At 41.2% G+C, this 12,234-nt stretch overlaps 1 protein-coding gene across 2 annotated transcripts in view; it reads left to right on the forward strand.

Annotated features, from left to right (window-relative positions):
• Window positions 1-12,234, forward strand: part of MTCL2 (microtubule crosslinking factor 2) — a 1,546,820-nt gene that overhangs the window by 1,189,095 nt on the left and 345,491 nt on the right. The gene's annotated exons all lie outside the window — the stretch shown is intronic.

Genomic DNA, 12,234 nt, shown 5'->3' on the forward strand with positions numbered 1-12,234 from the left:
CCAAATCATCCTGCTGCATAATTTGCCTGTTTTGTAGTGAGAATTGTTTGATGTTGTCTGTCAGAGGTTTTATGTCTTAAAAAATGTATCTGCTGAAGTAAAGTAACTTATGACCTAAAATTATAATTAACAAAGATTATGCCTTCACCGTGGTAGAAGATATCAGCAAGATTTGAACCAATGTATACTCCACTTACTGAGAATTTCAAAGTGTTGCCTTGATTGTATATTGTTTTTGTATATTTGTTATTTTATGTTTTCAGTATAGTGCAATATTTGCTCTAAGGAGCAACAGAGAGTTGTACAGATAACATTTTTATTGAAGCAGAAGCATCCCAACCACAAGGTGCTTTCCGTAAAAGATGTTGTGTGTGGGGCGGTTGAAACTATTTCACAAACAAGGATGCGAGGTTGAAGGGCAGGTGCTAATATGTAACTGGGACATTACTAGAAAGCCTATTTTCAAATATCACGTTTGTGCAAGTTTGTTATATGCTCATCGTGTTAATAATAACAAAAAACTGTAAAAATCTAGTGTTGTTTCGTTTGACCCACTAAATGTATATCCTAAAAACTTAATAGCCTTATAGAGTTTGGCGGATTGGGTACCCTGTCAAAATGTAACATATATCTCATCCTCCACATTACAAGTGGGACAGACTATAATGCACTTGTAATAAATACAGCAGATGGGACCTCTGCCACTTTTGTGACAGAGTAGCCAGTCCGCCAAACTTTTAAAAAGGCCCTTAGGCTTCATATGGGACTATTAGCTAGAATCTGTCCCTGATAAGTGTGTTAACACTAAATTAGGCCGAGCTGAGTGTGCTTGCTGTGTCGAGCATTAAGTGATCAAATGTATAGAAAATGGCAACACGATGAGTTACGGCAAGAAAATGAACCAATGTTGGACTTGGCCCTTTTTTTGCAGGGTCATCCCTAAACTTTTTGCCTTTCTCCTAGCCTTTTTTTCTGACATGGTGTTGGTGGTTTTAGGACTCTGGGCACTTTAGCACTGCTGTTCAGTGTAAAGTGCGTGTGCTCTCTGTGATAAATATGGTAAGATTGGTCCATACCTGTTTGGTCTATTTAATTTACCTGTCAGTCCCTTGTAAAGTGGTATCTCATATACCCAGGGCAGGTGAATTAAATGCTACTGATGGCATTGCAGGGCTGATTGCGCCACCCAACAAAGTAGCCTTTCAAACCTATCCCAGGCCTCTGCCATTGCAGGGCCTGCTCGCGCAGTGTTACTGCCCCTGTGACTTGGCATCTAAAGTGTGTGCCATGTCTGTGACCCCCCTTTTACTGCATGTCAGTCACCCCTAAGTTAGCCCCTAGCTAGCCCTATGAGCAGGGTGCATTGTAGGTAAAAGATAGGACCTGTACCTTAAGTGTGTGACATGTACTGGTAGTGACAGCAATTTCGGTTTCTCACTACCGTGGGGCTGCTCTCCCATATGAATACATTGGGGATTCCCTGATAAGTGTTTCAGTGGTAATTCCTGATATGAAAGGCGCAGCGTGGTCAAGTTTGGTATATTTGGACTAGTGATAATAAATGCTGCGCAATGGTGTGTGCAGATATATTATAACTATTTTAGAAATGCCACTTTTAGAAGTTCAAAACACACCAGATGATGGACGGAATGTTGCACATTGGCAAAACATTCACCCCCAGTCACAAATCTGGGTTCAATCCATCGTTATTTTGCTCACCACGCCACCTCAGTTCAGACATGGCAATATGCAAATCAGTCTTGACCCTGTGCCTCATGGGAACAGTCCAGCCCGAATTGCCAAGCCATGTCTTCCCTGGACCGGAATCAAGCATCCTAGGACCGGTTTCGGGGTTTCACCCCTCTTCAGCCAGGATAGCTTGACTCCAGTGGCGTAGTGAGCACGGGACCCACGTCTGGGCATGGTAGATAGGTTTAAGACAACCTTTTAAAGAAAGCTATCCTAGTGGTAGCTGTGGAGAGCAGCCTTCAGGCTAAGTCTTTAGAGGAATGTAAAGCAGCTTGTTTTACCTTATAATCTCTTGAATTACTAAATGAAAGGACACCACACAGGTATATATATAAAATATATATAGCAACACAGAAAAGAGGGTAGAGGCTGTTAGAATCCGCACCCAGCAAATGACCAGTGTCTAGAGTCTACAGATTAGCGCAAAGAACCAAGGAGTACTCCCCTCTATACTCCTTATTTAGGAACAGGTCCTACATTAACATTTAATGCACAAAGGTTCTGCACTATATAGGATATATGTATCATGTCAAAATTCACAATGACTTTGCACATAAATAAATCATCCAAAATATGTGATTCTTGAAGTAGTTCTTCTTTATTTTTCTTTAAAATGTTTTCTTTATTTTCCAGAGATCAAGAGATTCTAGCCATAGCCAACGCGTTTCGTCTCATAACGAGACGTCTTCAGGGCTATTAAAAATACAATACAAATAAAGTATTTAAAAAAAATATATTTTTAAAACTTTTTTGGTGTTTCAACATACAAAGACAAATACAATACATTAAAATAAGAAAACACATATATTTTATAACAAGAGGGTCTATATCATAAAAATGATTTGTTCTTTATTTATTCTAATATGAAGATTATATATAGACATATATGTCTTAGGTATCTATATATTTGGAAACAAATTTAATATGAAAAGACTATATCCTAATGAGCACTTTTTCTTGTAAATCACAAATTGCATTAAAACATCATCTAATTATTGGCAAAGAACAAAAAATAGTAAACATCATACCTTCACAGTAAGACAGAACGTAGTTTCATGTATTATTTTTACAGTTCAGGTTTTTGAGAATTCCAACGTTCAAAACTTCTATGCAGTGTACAGTTTCTAAAATAACAAATATATATGATGTAAAAAGATCTACTGTGTTTTTATATATACATAAAGAACACAAACTTCATTCCTGTCTATGTCCATTATTGTATAACTTCAACAATTTCCATTTTAAGTTTAATATCATATCTAATTTTTATAACAAGCACTGATCAAGGAAATCATTTATTCACAGTAATTTTCACATGATCTTATTTTCAATCACGATCTCTATAAGAAAAAGCAGATAACCCAAGAGACCCATTCAATGAGTACTACTTCCATATTCTATAATGGCAATAGTCTCACCTAGTATCACCATTTAATCGTCCAGTCTAATGTTGTTTTTTGTACCAAAGCCATTATCCAAAATTCCCAAAAACATGACAATTACAAGAGTCTTAGATATCTTCTAACTAGTAGTATATTTAGTCAGAAATGACTTTTATATACAATGATCTATGACACGTATAGAGCTCATTATGTTGGAAGCATGTCAAACTATCCAAGATGATTTATAATGCACAGTAATTCATGACTAAATGCATACTAAAGACTATATTTCTATATACGGTTGAGTTTTGCTGTAAACATACTTTTCTCTTTTACAAGGACACTCAAAACAATGCAAACAACTAAATATAGTTGTGCAAAATGTATATTCCAGTCATAAGCGGGTACATATTAAAACCGCAATAAAAACATCGTAGTGTAGCTTAATCACTCTGCATGATGGAATGGTAATCCACAAATCATGCAGTCTAGTAGTAGTTATAATACACACGTATAACGCAGTGAAGTACAATCAATGTTGGATTTGTAGCCCAAACAAACGGAGCAAACATCATTCTATGGGAATACTGGACAATCACGGCGGCCATCTTAGACGTACCGCGACTCATTGTCTATAATACTCATTAATAAGAACCTAGGCGCTTCTACGAATTTAAGGCATATTATATCATAAGCTTTATAACTCCATATATTTGACATCATTTATATTATTTAAGAATTTCAAATCTTGATCCCAATGATCCAATTCTAAAAAGACCCAAAACTAAGTAAGCATTATTTAGCGTAAAACATATATTTTCTACCGCATTGTCAATTCACTCACCCGCAGTGGCATGGTAACCCGTAACGTGTCTGCTCCTTGTGTTTCAGATTGAAACCGAACATCCGTAAACGGGTTTATTTAAACTCCCCGCCCGGAAGTAAAAAAATATAATATCGGATGTCGAATTTAAGATCACCAAGGCAACGCCAAGGCTACACCAACGTGGCGGCCATCTTTAAGACATAAACATATGTAAGCAAATATGTTGTAGTTTAGAATATGTATCTGATTATATATATGACGAGGTCGTCATAGAAAGAACCAACATTTTGTGATTGAAAATAAGATCATGTGAAAATTACTGTGAATAAATGATTTCCTTGATCAGTGCTTGTTATAAGAATTAGATATGATATTAAACTTAAAATGGAAATTGTTGAAGCTATACAATAATGGACATAGCCAGGAATGAAGTTTGGGTTCTTTATGTATATATAAAAACACAGTAGATCTTTTTACATCATATATATTTGTTATTTTAGAAACTGTACACTGCATAGAAGTTTTGAACGTTGGAATTCTCAAAAACCTGAACTGTAAAAATAATACATGAAACTACGTTCTGTCTTACTGTGAAGGTATGATGTTTACTATTTTTTGTTCTTTGCCAATAATTAGATGATGTTTTAATGCAATTTGTGATTTACAAGAAAAAGTGCTCATTAGGATATAGTCTTTTCATATTAAATTTGTTTCCAAATATATAGATACCTAAGACATATATGTCTATATATAATCTTCATATTAGAATAAATAAAGAACAAATCATTTTTATGATATAGACCCTCTTGTTATAAAATATATGTGGGTTCTTATTTTAATGTATTGTATTTGTCTTTGTATGTTGAAACACAAAAAAAGTTTAAAAAATATATTTTTTTCAAATACTTTATTTGTATTGTATTTTTAATAGCCCTGAAGAAGTCTCTTTATGAGACGAAACACGTTGGCTATGGCTAGAATCTCTTGATCTCTGGAAAATAAAGAAAACATTTTAAAGAAAAATAAAGAAGAACTACTTAAAGAATCACATATTTTGGATGATTTATTTATGTGCAAAGTCATTGTGAATTTTGACATGATACATATATCCTATATAGTGCTGAACCTTTGTGCATTAAATATAAAATATATATGTATTTATTTTTAACACACTCTACTAATCTGTTTATGAGATTAGAAGTCAGGAACATATGCACAAATCAACAGTTCACAACAAGTTAAGCAGAAATATGGCTGGGGCCCTAGGGGCGTACCAGACCATATACTAATAAAGAGACTTGGGAAGATCGACTTGCGAGGGGACAAGGCCTAGGGCCTTCAGAAGCGCTGGGGCCTCACTAATCCACCCAAGGCAGGTAAGTAAAGGACCCACGGGAGACGCATGCAGTGTGAGAACACAGCCGGGGATTTCAATAGACATAATGGAGCAAGTCGTGGTTGGAATTTTAAAGTTTTTGGATACTTCGGGAGAGTCTACAAGGAGGTCACTTACAAGGTAAGTAGTTCTAGAGGCAACACACACAGGAGCACCGTAGTGCTGGAGTTACCTCACCCAGGGAAGCCAGGTGCATAGGTGTCTTTTGGTGTCGGGTTGCGGCGTTGTTTTCAATGGGAGCCAAAGAAGACTTGCTGCTTGTGAAGACAGAAAAAGTGTCTGGTGGAATCCAAGGCTGGATTCAGAAGAAAGAAGACCTGAAAGCAGAGGAGACAGTGTTCAAAGTCACTTGGCAGTGACCTGGGGCAAGGAAGATGGATGCCCACAGTCGTCGGGTGATTTCAGGTGATCACGGGTGTCTTGACTCTTCAGCCACGAGGTCCAGGAGGCGTCGACGACAACCAGGAGCTGGATTCGGCGTGTCCCACGAAGTCTGCAGCTTACGGCGGTGTCGGCGACCAGATTGGAGCCAACAAGCCTTGGCAACAGCAAGTCTCGTCGAAAGTTTAAAAAGTCAGCGGTGCAGACCAGCAAGGTCTGAGGGACTCGCCCAGCGAGGGTAAGTCAGGGCAGGCCTGGAGCAACCAGGGGAGCCCTTTGGAATTGTAGAAAGGTCTTCTGGGGACCCACAAGCTAGCCGGCAAGGGATTGCGAAGACGCCTCAGGAGGATTCACTCACCAGGAGCCCAAGGTCACTCGGGACGAGGTAGGCCTCTGATCTTCAGAGCAAATCCTGCTGGAGGCTTGGACCACACGTGGTCCAATGCACAAGTTCGTAGATCGTCGTGAAGGGGTTGCACTCGACAATAGTGCACGTACCGTCCACTTGCCTCAGCGTCGCTGGGGACTCACGATGGCCTTGGAGAAGTCAGGAAATCCACTTCCGGGGCTGCAGGGACTTCAGACTCCGGCGGGGGCGGGAAAGTTTGCGACCGTTGATTCAAAGTTTTGGTGCCTGCAAAGCAGGGGAGTCACTCCTTGACTCCAAGGGAGATTCTTAAGTCTTCCAGAGGTAGTGGAACGTCGAAGGTCCAGGATTCTTCTTCAGAGCGTCATCCAGGGATATCTAGTTTGCAATGGCTAGGGTTCCCTAACTTATACTAGAAGGAAGGGAGGGACTAGCTCTATGACCCCTCCTATGGGAGGGTCAGGGCAATGGGTGGCTACACCCAGTTCCCTTTGTCCAGTTTCGCGCCAGAGCAGGGGCAGGTAGCCCCTGAACCGGTCTGAGCTGGCATATGCACAGAGGAGCCTACTGCTCCCCCAGTGCAGGTTTTCAAAGCACTCTAGGAGTGAATCCACCCAGCCCCAATACACTAAACCCTGTCTGGGAGGTGGTTACACTTCCCTGTGATAGGATGCCTATTGTTGGGCCTCCTCCACTGCGAGTTTCGGTCAGCAGCAGGAGGGCAGCCCAGTGTCTGTGACTGGTGGCATTCATTTTGTGATGCCAGGGCTCTTCAGGATTCTACCGTGTTTCCACAGTGGGTACATGTCTATCCCTCTAGAAGGGTGGGATCATACTCCCACACCAGTTACTGGTGTGGGGGTATGATTCCAAAGCGTTGACACCAAACACGACATGTTTTGATGCAGCCATCCCAGAGTTAGCATTTACCGCGAGGTTATAATGCACTGAAGAGTATATGGTTTAACCACATCCACAAACAGCCACAGAGAATGGACTCTGAGAGCTGCAGAGGGGCCCTGCTCAGGCAGAGGCACCCCTCACATGGAAACCAAGCACCCTGCCCTCAGGATTGATAGGGCCTGCCTTAGGGTTGACTGATAGGTTTATATGTGTGTGTGTAGGTAGAGATATAGTGTACCTATATCTCAGTGAGGAGTGCTAACACTACCTCACCCAGGCTGCAGTAGCAAGCCTGTGGTGTCAGATTTAGTCTGCTTCCCAGGGGTGGCATAATACATGCTTCAGCCCCTGGTAGGCCTGTGAAGTACCTATGCCCTTGGTACCTAAGGTACCACATACTAGGGGCTCATAAGGTACCACAGCAACCAATCACTAGTGCATCTAATATGCACTCCAAGTTGTTTAGAGAGAACAGAGAGGCTGGGGCCCTGATTAGCAGGGTCCCAGCCAGACTATAGCCAGAAACCAGTGATAACATCAGAAAAAAGTGGGGGCAACATAAGTGCAGATCCTACTCTCCTACAATGGTGAGTGGGGTTGAGCTTTGCCGCAGAAAACTCCGGTCATTGTGAGGGTGGGAGCTTTCTTTGTTTCCAGTCAACGGAGACGAGGGGAGCAAGGGGACGGCTTCCCTCCCCCTGAGACTGCTCCTAGTCACATTTTATGCTGCCCCGAGGTTGGGGCAAGAGTTGGTGTACGAAGCTGGGCCGCCAGATCGTGGGCAGCTGCTTAAAGAACCCATAAGTAAGCAGAGTCTTTTCCTTTGGAAACGGAGCATTGCGGGGTGAGCCCAGGACAGGGCCCCGCCTGAGAATGTCCTGGTAATGGGGACCTGCTGATGATGCGCAGGGAGGGTGCATTGGTATCCAGATGTATTGGCATAAGAGGTTACAATGGTGCCTTGCTAATTCAGTAATAATTATATGGCGCACTGCGGCTGCTGATGGTGTATGCCTAATATGATGACGCATAAGGTGTTTCTGCCCATTGTTTAGGCCTAATGTGATTATGCCTAATGAGAAGATGCAATGTGTTTATGCTTGGGATGAAGCCTAATGTCATGCTATGAGGTTATTGTATAATGGGTTTATGTTGGTGACACCGAATGTGTAAAGTGTTTAAGCGTAGGAGGTTATTACATACTGTGTCATAGTCATAATGAACTTTATTCGATATGTAAAAACAATATCATAAAAGTACATGTACATAAATATAGATAAAAAGAAGTTCATTAAAATAATTAATAAAATAAAACGGATAAAGTTTCAATTATTTTTCGGCTATCACAAGATCAGTTCAAATACAGGTGCATGACAGGACATTAAGACATATATCAACTAAATCTGCATTGATGCCCTCGATTTCACAGTCATTTGTAGATAAGATGAAACGGCAGCCAAGGCTAAAGGGGTTTCCAGAGATTTTAATTTATGGTAAGCTGCTCTGCATGAATATAGTCCCCATGATTTAAGCAGAGGTTTCAAGAAGATAGCCCTTGGCCGTTGATAGAATCTGCAGAATAAGATGCAGTGAATATTAGACTGCTTTGACAAATCGTCACAGGGGCATTTCTCCAAAGCACTAGACCAGCAATTTGGGTTGGGGAATGTTAAAAGTCTGAAAAAAGTGTCAGTGCGAAACCGGGTCAGGAGCATACGAATAAAGGGCGATGGTTCTAAGAGTAAATATTGCTGAATCCCATTTATGGTAGTGAATTGATGATAGTCGACGATGGTGCTCTTTTGTTTTTCTAAGGACCACCGACGGCTACTCAAGTGGTTTAAAACAAAGCGTTTTAACGTAACTCTTGGTATGTTATTTAGAGTTGAGGGATCAGTAAAATATTCAGGGTGCCCTAAATCAAAAAACAAGTTCTTTACATAATTCAGCCATTTAATGTTCTTGACCTCGTCCAATTTGAGACAATCAGTGATAATTTCTCTATTAAAAGGTGTCTCTTGATTGGTCCAGACTTTATGCCATAGGATAATGGGGGCAGAGTTGATCGTATCCGCGATATATGTAAGACCCAATTCAGTATGCGCCAAATAAGTAGATGTACCACGGGGGACAGCCAAGAGATAACGCAAGAAGGCGTTCTCAAGGCGTTGAATTTGGTCAACAGGTTCGATCCCCCAGATCCCGGATCCATAAGTGCCGGCTGAAATGCACTTGGCCCGATAGATCTGGAGTAGGGGGTTTATCGGGCGGCCCCCAAGTTTCTTGGAAAAATTGGTCAGTGCACCGATAGCTTTAGACAAAGCTAAGCCTCTGGCTTGGGCAGCAGCCCGCCAGGTGCCTCTTTTGTTAAAAATAATACCCAAGTAAGGGAATCTATCGGTGCTATCCAGTTTTCTGCCGTTCAAAAAGATAGAACATTGTTTTTTCCCAATCCCCGAGCCGCAAGACATGGTGAGGGTTTTGGAGGCATTAACGTTAAGACCTCTCCTTGACATGAAGACAGTGAATTCGTCGACTGCCCTTTGTAACCCAATACGGGTCTGGGACATAATTGCTGCGTCATCCGCATAGAGGAGGATGGGTATGGGTTTGCCGTTTATGGTAGGGTAGTCGTGGAAAGATCTGTTTAGATGATGGCCTACAGAGTTAATGTAGAGGGTGAAAAGTAGGGGAGCTAATATGCATCCCTGTCTGACACCTCGCCTGATGTAAAATCTATCAGAGCATTCTCCATTTCTACCATACCTGACGCGGGCTGATGCTCCCCTGTAAAGCTCTTTGATAAATGCGAGAATAGGGGGATCTAAGCCTATCTCTACAAGGGATTCCCATAGCAGCTCATGGTTGACGCAATCAAATGCGGAGCTAAGGTCTACAAAGGTTATAAAAAGGTTACCTTTTTTAGCCTGTGTGTATTTGGCTATTATAAGAGTCAGATTTAGACCTTGCTCTATAGTGCCTTTACCATGTCTAAAGCCATATTGAAGATTAGAAATTATGTCTTGGCCATTTATCCAGTCATGTATTCTGTTTAAAATGATTCGCCCAGCTACCTTCATGAGGGAGTCTAGTAGGGAAATTGGGCGATAATTAACGGGGTTATCCCTATCGCCTTTTTTAAAAATCGGGACTACAATCGCCTCGGGCCAGGTGGAGATGAAACCTATGGTATTCAGGGAGTTCAAAACATTGGTGAGCAAAGGAGCCCATAGGTCTGGCTGTGATTTAAAAACATCTATGGGTACACAGTCCGGACCTGGAGCCTTCCCTGAAGGACTTTCTTTTAATGCCACAAGTACCTCAGCGTGGTCAAAAAAGATGTTCAGGGGAAAAAGAGTAGAAGTATTTAAATCTGACGGGGAATTAGAGTTATTTTCCCCGTGTGTTTATGCTGGTGGGGCCTATTGCGTTATGTGTTTATGCTAATGAGGTTTGGACCTAATGTGATTTATTACCTAATGTCATGCTATGATATTTTAGGATGGTGTCTAATGCTAATGTGATAACGCTTAGGTCATTATGGTACCAGTAATTACTGGTTGTGTTCTATATTTACTTACCTGTTCTGATGGTTCTGACGATGGCCCGATTGGCCTGGTCCTGTATATAATCCCCTGTGAATATTGCCTAGTGCCAGTTGGCACAGTGTAAATGTGTGATTACGTTTCTAATGTGTCCATGATAACACAAAGGCTATTTTTTTTAATTAACCTTGTGTGGCGTTCCTTTTTGTGGTGTGTCTAGTGTGTTGCTGCTGTGTGAGTGTGTTGCGCAAACGCTTTACACATTGCCTCTGGGATAAGCCTGACTGCTCGTGCCACGCTACCAAGGGGGTGAGCAGGGGTTATCTTCAGCATGTAACTCCCTTGCCCTGACTAGAGTGGTGGTTACTGCCTGGCTTTGGCGCAAGCCTTAGCCAACCAGAAATCCCATTTCTAACAACCAAGAATCTCAAGATTTTTAGTTAATTGCTTTTGCATGGTTTAAAGCTCATTAGCCTAGAAAGGAAAGTGTAAGCAACTAGATTAATTATTCTACAACCCAACAGATTATGAAAACCCTGTAAACAGGGGGTTCTCAGTTTCACTCTAAAGCTTTTTCGTGGGCTAACTCAACTGGAATAAAAAATAGAAAACAACCTTTGAGAAGATTTTCCGAGGCAAAACATCACCTTTCTTGCTTGCTGAACACAAAGAAACATGGCATTGATTCCACACGTTCACCCTCTCATGCACTGTAAAGACACTCCACTTCCATCGCCAGCTTAGTTAAACTGGGCTGCCCTTAACTGAGTCAGATTCTGAATTTGATTCTTATCCAATTCACCACCATCATCACCACTTTATGTATATTATAAACTAGCTATCCTGACTTCTCGTCATGGTAATTCTTTTTCATCTTACCATCCTCTGCAACCACTCCACCTACCCTTGTTGTAAACAACATTCAGCTTCAGCACCCTAATGACCTCAAATGGTACCTTCCCTTTTGTTGCTTGTGGAGTGAACTTGTAGCATTCCCCTAATACAAGCCAGCGTCAATTGCAAGGATGGTGCTGTCCATTGTGATGTAATGCAATCATTGAAGCATCCCCTATGCTTCAGGGTAATGTTTTTAAGCAATGCACTATTCATTCCTGAATAGTCGCTCATCTCTGAAAATGTCGGTTTGACCTCAATTTCTGTCATGTGTTCACTTGCTTAACTTTATCTCTTACACACCTCATCCAAAAATCTTAATACTGCCATGGCAGATATGTCAGTAGTGACACATGTTTCTGACATACACTAACAGTCAGTTAGCCCTGTATCTTGCAAAGTTCTTCTCTATGAACATATAGCATTCTTAAAAACGTCCTTAGGCTGTGGAATCAGCTGATACCAGTCTCTCAAGACAGTTTAAGTCTATGATTCTGTTGCCCATTTTGCATATCCAGCCAGGTAACCACCATATTTAACGTGCAGTGGAATGATCAGTACACCATTCACTTGTTTCATGTGCTCTTTGTTGCATGTTATGGATTACCATATATTATGTTAACAGGTTTCTAATCTTTTCAATGGACAGTGCTCTGATATCGTTGGGTAATGTTTGCGTTTTAGCAAACTCTCAAAATACAACAAAATTAATCATCTTAGGCTTGCTCTAGTGAGAACAGTCCTGCCCTATCTGCTAAGTCACACCACTCTAAATGGAAACATTGGCGACC

Source organism: Triturus cristatus, chromosome 7 (assembly GCF_964204655.1).
Source record: "Triturus cristatus chromosome 7, aTriCri1.1, whole genome shotgun sequence".
NCBI classification, from domain to species: Eukaryota; Metazoa; Chordata; class Amphibia; order Caudata; family Salamandridae; genus Triturus; species Triturus cristatus.